The sequence below is a fragment of the Cervus canadensis genome, chromosome 7 (genome assembly GCF_019320065.1).
Source record: "Cervus canadensis isolate Bull #8, Minnesota chromosome 7, ASM1932006v1, whole genome shotgun sequence".
Classification (NCBI taxonomy): Eukaryota; Metazoa; Chordata; class Mammalia; order Artiodactyla; family Cervidae; genus Cervus; species Cervus canadensis.
In genome coordinates, this window is record NC_057392.1 from 73,833,912 (window position 1) to 73,842,449 (window position 8,538).

At 38.1% G+C, this 8,538-nt stretch overlaps 1 non-coding gene across 1 annotated transcript; it reads right to left on the reverse strand.

Annotated features, from left to right (window-relative positions):
• Nucleotides 1–6,480: 6,480 nt before the first annotated feature.
• On the reverse strand, nt 6,481–6,587 carry LOC122445605. Its single transcript, XR_006270573.1, has one exon. It is a non-coding gene; the product is annotated as a U6 spliceosomal RNA (small nuclear RNA).
• Between the last annotated feature and the right edge of the window lie 1,951 nt (nt 6,588–8,538).

An 8,538-nucleotide genomic window follows, 5' to 3' on the forward strand; every position in this document is an offset into this window, starting at 1 on the left:
GTTCATCATCACTAATTATTAGGGAAATCAAAATCAAAATCCTCACACCCATTAGAATAGCTATTATGAAAAAAATCAAGAAATAACAAGTGTCAGCAAAGATCTGGAAAGAAGCATGCCTGAATACACTGTTGGTGGGAATGTAAATTGGTGAAGCCACTATGGAAAACACTATGGAGATTTCTCAAAAAATTAAGACCACAATTACCATATGACCCAGGTAGTCCACCTTTGGGGATGCATTCAAATAATAAGAAAACACTAACTTGAAAAGATATATGCATTCCCATGTTCATTGCAGTGTTGTTTACAATAAACAAAATATGGAAACAACCTAAGTGTCGATCAGTTGAATGGATAAAGAAGATGTTATAGACAGACAGATGTACACACACACATACACACAAATGGAATGCTCAGTTCAGTTGCCCAGTCATTTCTGACTCATTGCGACCCTATAGACTGCAGCATGCCAGGCTTCCCTGTCCATCACCAACTCCTGGAGCTTGCTCAAACTCATGTCCATCGAGTTGCCGATGCCATCCAACCATCTCACCCTCTGCCGTTCCTTTCTCCTCCTGCCTTCAATCTTTCCCAGCATCAGGGTCTTTTCCAATGAGTCATTTCTTCGCATCAGGTGGCCAAAGCTGAAGTGTCAGCATATTCCAATGAATATTCAGGACTGATTTCCTTTAGGATTGACTTGTTTGATCTCCTTGCTACTTAGGCATAAAAAAGATAAAATCCTGCCTTTTCTAGCAATGTGGATGAACCTTGAGGGTATTGTGATAAAGTCAGATGGAGAAAGACAAACACAGTATAATTCACTTATATGTGGAATATAAAAATAAATAAATGAACAAATAAAACAAAAATAAGTACACAGACACAGAGAAAATATAGTGGTTACCAGAGAGGAAGGGGTATGATGCTGCTGCTGCTGCTAAGCCGCTTCAGTCGTGTCTGACGCTGTGTGACCCCATAGACGGCAGCCCACCAGGCTCCCCAGTCCCTGGGATTCTCCAGGCAAGAACACTGGAGTGGGTTGCCATTTCCTTCTCCAATGCATGAAAGTGAAAAGTGAAAGTGAAGTCACTCAGTCGTGTCCAACGCTTCGAGACCGCATGGACTGCAGCCTACCAGGCTCCTCCATCCATGGGATTTTCCAGGCAAGAGTACTGGAGTGGGGTGCCATTGCCTTCTCTGGGGTATGATGAGGTAGAGTGAAAAGGGTAAAGAGAATCAACTATATTGTGATAGAAACTAAGCTTTTGGTGGTGAGCACACTGTAGTGTATACAGAAGTCTAATTACCATATTGTACATTTGAAAGTTATATAACACTTAAACCAATGCTACCTCAATTTTAAGAACTGTAAAAGAAAAACTTTTGAAGCTTTGTTTGCTTCAGGGGAGAGAATTATGAACTTCTATACTGTGCATAGGGCTACAGACTGGCTAGAGATCAGGTGGGGCTGTTCTTGGGCAGCTCTAATGCTAACTTCTCTGAGTGTGAGCTGGCTTTAGCCTCAACATGTAGGGATTCACAGAAGGAGCACTCCATGTTCACGAGGGTTACACAAATATGGCATTTACTGTCATACTTAGTTCAGGACCCAAGAGGTAACAAGTCATAATTCATGACTAGAGTGGTTCTCAAGCGCAGGGCAGAGAGCTGGGTCAGGAACCAGGTGAAATGGTCAGAAGATCCAGATAGTAAACAAAGATGGAAACCAGGCACAAAAGAATTATAATCGTCTTGTGTGGAAATTCACATGAAGAACATAAACAAACAAATGTCCAGATCTTCTCCCAGACTAACTAAATCAGTAACTTTGGAGGTAGACCCAAGAATAGGCATTCTGGAAGTTCTCCAGCTGATTCTATATGAAGCCAAGTTTGACATCCACTCCTCTGAATATCTCCATTCTCTGACTATGATGTTCATTGGCCCAGGTGCAAATTAAAAGGCTCAAATTCCAATGCCTTTGGTGAATACCCATTGATCTTTCAAGACTCAGCTCCAACACTACGTCTGCAATAATGTCTTTCTTGGACTTCCTTGGTGGTCCAGTGGTTAAGAATCCCCCTGCCAATGCAGGGGACATGGATTTGATCCCTGGTTCGGGAAGATCCCACATGCCATGGGGCAACTAAACCCATGTACTACAACTGCTAAGCCCATGCTCTAGAGCCTGTGTTGTGCAACAAGAGAAGCCACTGCAATGAGAACCCATGCACCACAACTAGAGAAAGCCCACGCACTGCAACAAAGACCCAGTGCAGCCAAAAACTAATTAAATTTATAAAATTAAATATATTGAATGTCAGAGCTTTAAAAAAAATGTCTATCTTGATCCCTATCTCAACCTCTTTGTTCCTCAGTGCTTCATTACACACACTGTATATCATAGCACCTATAAATTCCATGCTCTTTGTGCCTTCCACTGGTCTCCTGGGGTATGTAATTTATGTGTCTTTGTATCTCCATCCCACTTGGCATATAGTCTGGCAGGTGACAGACCCTCAATAAATTTTTATTGAATTCTTAAACATTTATTTATTTTTAAACACATATTTAACCACCATGTAACATTTTCAATGTTTATGAAACCAAGAGGTTGAACTACATTGTCTCTAAATCTTAATCCCTTTGAGATCTAAAATCCTGATTTTTTTCTTCTTGCATCACACAAAAAATATTTACATGATCCTAGAAATAATGCATTAGTCGTGTGTAGCCAAAACTTTAATATGTATGCTACTTACCTGGGGATCTTCTTAAAATGCAAATTAAAATTTGGTAGGTCTGAGGTGAGGTTAAGATTTTTCATAAGCTCCCAGGTCATGTTGGCAGATCTGGTGAGTAGCACAATTTTAGGACATGGACACTGATTGTAGCCCTCGGTGGTGAGTCCACATCATACGTTAGAAGGCAGATTAGGTTCTTCTCAGTACCAGACTGTCTGGGTTCAGATCCTGGCCCAGACACTTCCATGAGAGGAGTTATCTTAACCCATTTAGACTTCAACTTCCTCATCTGTAACAGAGAGATAATGAGAGAGTTTTTGTGAAATTAATGAGATAATTCATGCCATCCATATCATGGTGTTTCCCACATAGTAAACACAACATATGTGAACTCTACAGTTTCACTCCTTGTCAGTTTGCTTGTTTCAGCAGTGATCAGTTTACAGGCTCAGGAGCCTTGATTTTATCTTGAAAATGGTAGAGGGAAAATATTCTCCTTTCCTTCCATTGAGAAAGTAAATACATCAACACACCAAGACAGGACTAGAAGAGAGAAGAAAATTTAACTTGTCATTTTCCAGTATCATTCCCTGCCCTTTTACTCCATTACTGCCCCACTGCAACATTTTACCATTTCAGAAAAGATAAAATGCAGGGATTAAGATCCATGATATAAAGAAATTCTGGCCAGAATATATGAACTGACACTGTACAGCATAAATATCAGCACACATGCTTACACACACACACATATTTTTTCTGTTAATAATAAGATGCAAAGCTCATTTCCTAATGCTAAAATATAATTTAATAAAAAGCATAGGGCTCAGTCTTAGAGAAGGAGGAAAAGAAGAATCAGAGGGACAAAAATAAAGAGCTACAGAAAAGCAGAAAATCTGACATTACTAGTAGGCTTGTGTCATCTTAAAAGGGAAATGAGAAAAGGAAGAAAGAGGTTCAGAACAATCAATTACTGAGTCCTTCCTATGTGCCAAGGGCTTCAGGTATATCTGAGTTTTAAACATCCAGTAACATTCTCCGTGGAAGGTGTTATGAGCCTCATTTTAGCGATGAGGGACTTGGGTTAAGAGGGTTAATCCTGCCAGACCTACATTTGGCAGAGCTGGAATGGGAATCTACTGCTAGTGGACGCTCTACAACTCTAGCCAGTCTTCTCTCCTGAAACAAACTTTGAAATAATCTTCAGATCTGAGCTTCTTAAATTTAAATCCAGTTTAAGGTCTTACAGTAAATCACAGGGCTGCCCTGATGGCTCAGTGGTAAAGAATCCACCTGGCTAAGCAGGATACACAGGTTCGATCCCTGGTCCAGGAGAATCCCATGGAGAAGGAAGTGGCAACCCACTCCATATTCTTGCCTGGGAGATCCCACGGACAGAGAGGCCTGGTAGGCTACAGTCCGTGGAGTCGCATGCAAAAGAGTTAGACACGATCTAGCAACTAAACAACAACAACAACAATAAATTACAAGCCAGGACAACGTGAAGTAGGAATTAATACGTAAAATAGCTGAAATTGTGGCAAAGATACAAAGAATCCTCTAGGAAGGCAAAGATCCTTTAGTAGTTTTACTGAAAGAGTAAATCCTGGGTCCCAAACAAGTTATTCAGGCTTGTTACCAGTCCTATCAGCTCAATTTACATTTTCCCTGGATTACAGACAGGTGCAAGAGGGTAAGCACCGTCCTTTCTTTTGCTTCAAGGTGTAACTGGAGAAGACTGTCTGCCCTGCTGAGTGGTGCAAAGTACGAGACTCACCAGTAACTTGGGTTCTGCTCCTGGCTTCTCCTTGTATTGAAACTGAGCTGTCTGGTTGCCAGCATTGTTTGATCAGTGTAAATTCCACTAGGCCTCTGAGTGCTTGTTAAGTGAAGGAGGCCAACCCAGTCGGGAAGGTGAATGCAGGGTCTTGATACTGAAGGACGGTTGGTTTAAAACTCTCAAGAATTTAGACATGTAACTCCATGGCTGATTCATGTCAATGTATGACAAAACCCACTACAATATTGTAAAGTAATTAACCTCCAACTAATAAAAATAAATGAAAAAAAAAATCTCAAGAATTTAGTGTTAACCTAAAGTTCTGCCTATTTACTGATTTTTAAGTTCAACAGAATAGAGAACCTGGCCAAGTAGTTTAATTTCTATCTTACTATGGGACAAGGTCCTTTAAATATCCTGATTTATATCCATTTGCTGATTATATTACCCACTTTTAATGCTGAAACTAACATGTTCCTTTTGGTTTTAACTACACTGAAAAAAAACGTAGCCTTAGTTAAGGTTTTCAGAGTTTATTTCTCATACTTAGAAAAGTCCAATGATCTCTTATGCAATTATAAGCTCCTGGGTTAGAAGAAAGGTACTAATAATGATACTGTTAAGGGGATCTAATAACTTGACAACACCTCATCACTTGGAGTTCTCCTAAATAGAAAACTATTTAAATCTTTTCACTTTAACTTTGTTTTCCACAGAATATATGGATAAAAGGAAAATAAGTTAGTCATATTTTATAATAATTAGTATGTCAAGAAATGCAACATGCTGTAAAGAAGTACTTGATATGGAAAATGACAGCTAATTCAAGGGTTTCTTTTAATAATATATACTAGGGGTAAAGTATTCTGATAAATAGAGGTTTGCCTATTATTATATAGAGAATAAATATATTCAAAGAATTACAATTTTCTGGAAACTGGAGTGACTTGGAAATATAGTTTAATCTTTCTTTGATAAGTCAGAGGGTATTTAAAAATCTTACACATTTTCAGGGTCACAATAATAAACACAAATTAGCGCAACTTAACCTGCTATTGCCAAAACACAAATGTCTTTATTAAGAGAAATGCCAGGTTGATAGAATGGCAAATAAACCATAATTTACTGCAACACATAATATTTTGGAAGATGTATCCACTCTTTTGAGTTTTCGTTTGAAATATATTATTAAGAAATAATTATTTTAGTGCTCACAAACCTGCACACTCCAGAGTGATACAAAAGCAATTTGCATATGATTTCTTGCCCCATGCATGTTGTCATTAGAAAAGGGGGATTTGGCATGACAAATATATTCCTTCATAAAATCCCATGTCACATCAAGAGCCAAATAAGTGAAGAGCCAAGTTTCAAGTACACAGATGCAAATATAAGAGATTTAATACTTTCCCATAAATCAATTCTCAGCCTTAGTAAAGGAAACTTCCCATTCAACTTACAATTTGTAAGAAATCAACCAATTTTTCTGTATAAACTGGAAACAAAAAAAAGGTATATTTTAAAAATTATTTGAAGTTATGATTCTTGAGTGAAATGTGTTCTTGCAATATTACAAAAGAAATCTCAACTTTCTCATTTGGAGGATTTGGAGGACTTGTCTGGTAACTAATATTGATATATTGACTATAAAATGCAGCTATTTTGTAAATGGACTGCATTAATGCAATCAGTAGCATTCATTGAATGCATTAAAAATTCACCAAACTTTAAAGTGAAATATTGACTGGAACCTGCACATCCATTATGTTCATTAAAAAAAAACAGGCATAGTTCATTAAAAAAACAGGCATTTCAGTCATGGAGAGATTTCTAAAATGTTAAATTCTTTTATAATGAAAAATACATTTTTTTGTGGCAAAATATTTTATTGCTGCCATCCCCATGGTGGACCACTGGGGGTTATGAGGGTTGGAGTTGGGTTTTCACAGCAAAAATATGGAACACTTCACGAATTTGCGTGTCATCCTTGTGCAGGGGCCATGCTAATCTTCTCTGTATCGTTCGAATTTTAGTATATGTGCTGCCGAAGCGAGCACAATAATGAAAAATACTTGGGTCGGAAGTTGTTTTGAGGGTAAAGAATAATAAAAACATTCTGCACATCGGATGTATCAGGGAAAAACTCTTGAAAAACCACAATGTCTTAATTATGGAACAATGATGACAAAAATCAGAATTGCTGCATAATCATGGAAGGACTTCAAGAAAGCAGTTACCTGGAAAGTGGTTCTATAACTGTTCTCTCAGCAAAATCTTCACAATTACAAATGTGTAGTAATCTCCATCATCATATATGCTACTTATTTCTATCATTGCTTCCTAAAGCCAACCTTCACAATATATATTTTAAAAAGTATGTTTATAATCTCAAAAATCATTTTCTAAGAATATATAATGTTTACATAACAACTTAAAAAGATGTATTAGTAAATCAAAAGTTAAAAATAAAACATATTAATATTACCATTTTTCTTTTCTTCCCTAGTCTTAGTTTTATTTTTGAACAAGCAATTAATTTACATAGTACAAGATTTAGAAGTTAATAATATTTTACAAACTTCTAAGTATTGTTGAGACGTGACTATGCCCCAAGCAAGTCCTAAAAATAGTAACCTTTCACTAATACCATGTCTTACTTTTCTTCCACATCCTGTTATAAAATTTTAGCCCACTAGTTTTAATTCTGCATCTGTATCTTTAGCATTTTTGAGGCATTGCTTTAGCCAGTATGCAGAATTTCATTATGACATGCTTTATAAACTATGCAGCATTTAAATTTCTACTTACAAACTTTATGCTATGTCATTATTCTAATGTGGTACCCTTTCCAGGAACTAAAATGATTATCAAAATAAATTGCTCCTCCATCCATCTCATTTGTGGCTAGAAGCCACCAGAATGGACAATACAGGTCTATTGTGTCTGCTGATTTGTTTGGTATTTGGCTTATGACGGCTTGAAAATTTAATTACTTCCCATGAGTAGCTGACTAGACCCCAGATTGTCCGCTCCTGGGGTATGGGAATAGCCAACGCCAGTAAATGTCTGCCTGGGAGAGCAAGCATTCTGGACTGGGGCACAAACAATCCAATAGGGAAAAAAACCAAACATCAGGTACAGAGGTTATTATAATACACTGTTATAAGGGTTAAAATAGTAATAGAAATGGGAAACCAATGCTGCGTCAGATCCATAGTTCTCTATTTCTCTCCTATATCTCTCAGACCTGCTTCTATTACATTGCACTCAGGGAATAAAACAGTTCAGTTCAGTAGCTCAGTCATGTCCAACTCTTTGCGACCCCATGGACTGCAGCACGCCAGCCCTCTCTGCCCATCACCAACTCCCAGAGTTTACTCAAACTCATGTCCATTGAGTCGGTGATGCCATCCAACCATCTCATCCTCTGTCGCCCCCTCCTCCTCCGGCCTTCCATCTTTCCCAGCATCAGGGTCTTTTCAAATGAGTCAGTTCTTCGCATCAGATGGCCAAAGGATTGGGGTTCAGCTTCAACATCAGTCTTTCCAAAGAATATTCAGGACTGATTTCCTTTTGGATGGACTGGTTGGATCTCCTTGCAGTCCAAGGGACTCTCAAGTCTTCTCCAACACTGCAGTTCAAAAGCATCAATTCTTCGGCGCTCAGCTTTCTTTATAGTCCAACTCTCACATCCATACATGGCTACTGAAAAAACCATAACCTTGACTAGATGGACTTTTGTTGGCAAAGTAATGTGTCTGCTTTTTAATATGCTGTCTAGGTTGGTCATAACTTTTCTTCCAAGGAATAAGTGTCTTCTAATTTCATGGCTGCAGTCACCATTTGCAGTGATTTTGGAGCCCAAAAAAATAAAGTCTGACACTGTTTCCACTGTTTCCCCATCTATTTGCCATGAAGTGATGGGACTGGATGCCATGATCTTAGTTTTATGAGTGTGAGCTTTAAGCCAAATTTTTCACTCTTCTCTTTCACTTTCATCAAGAGGCT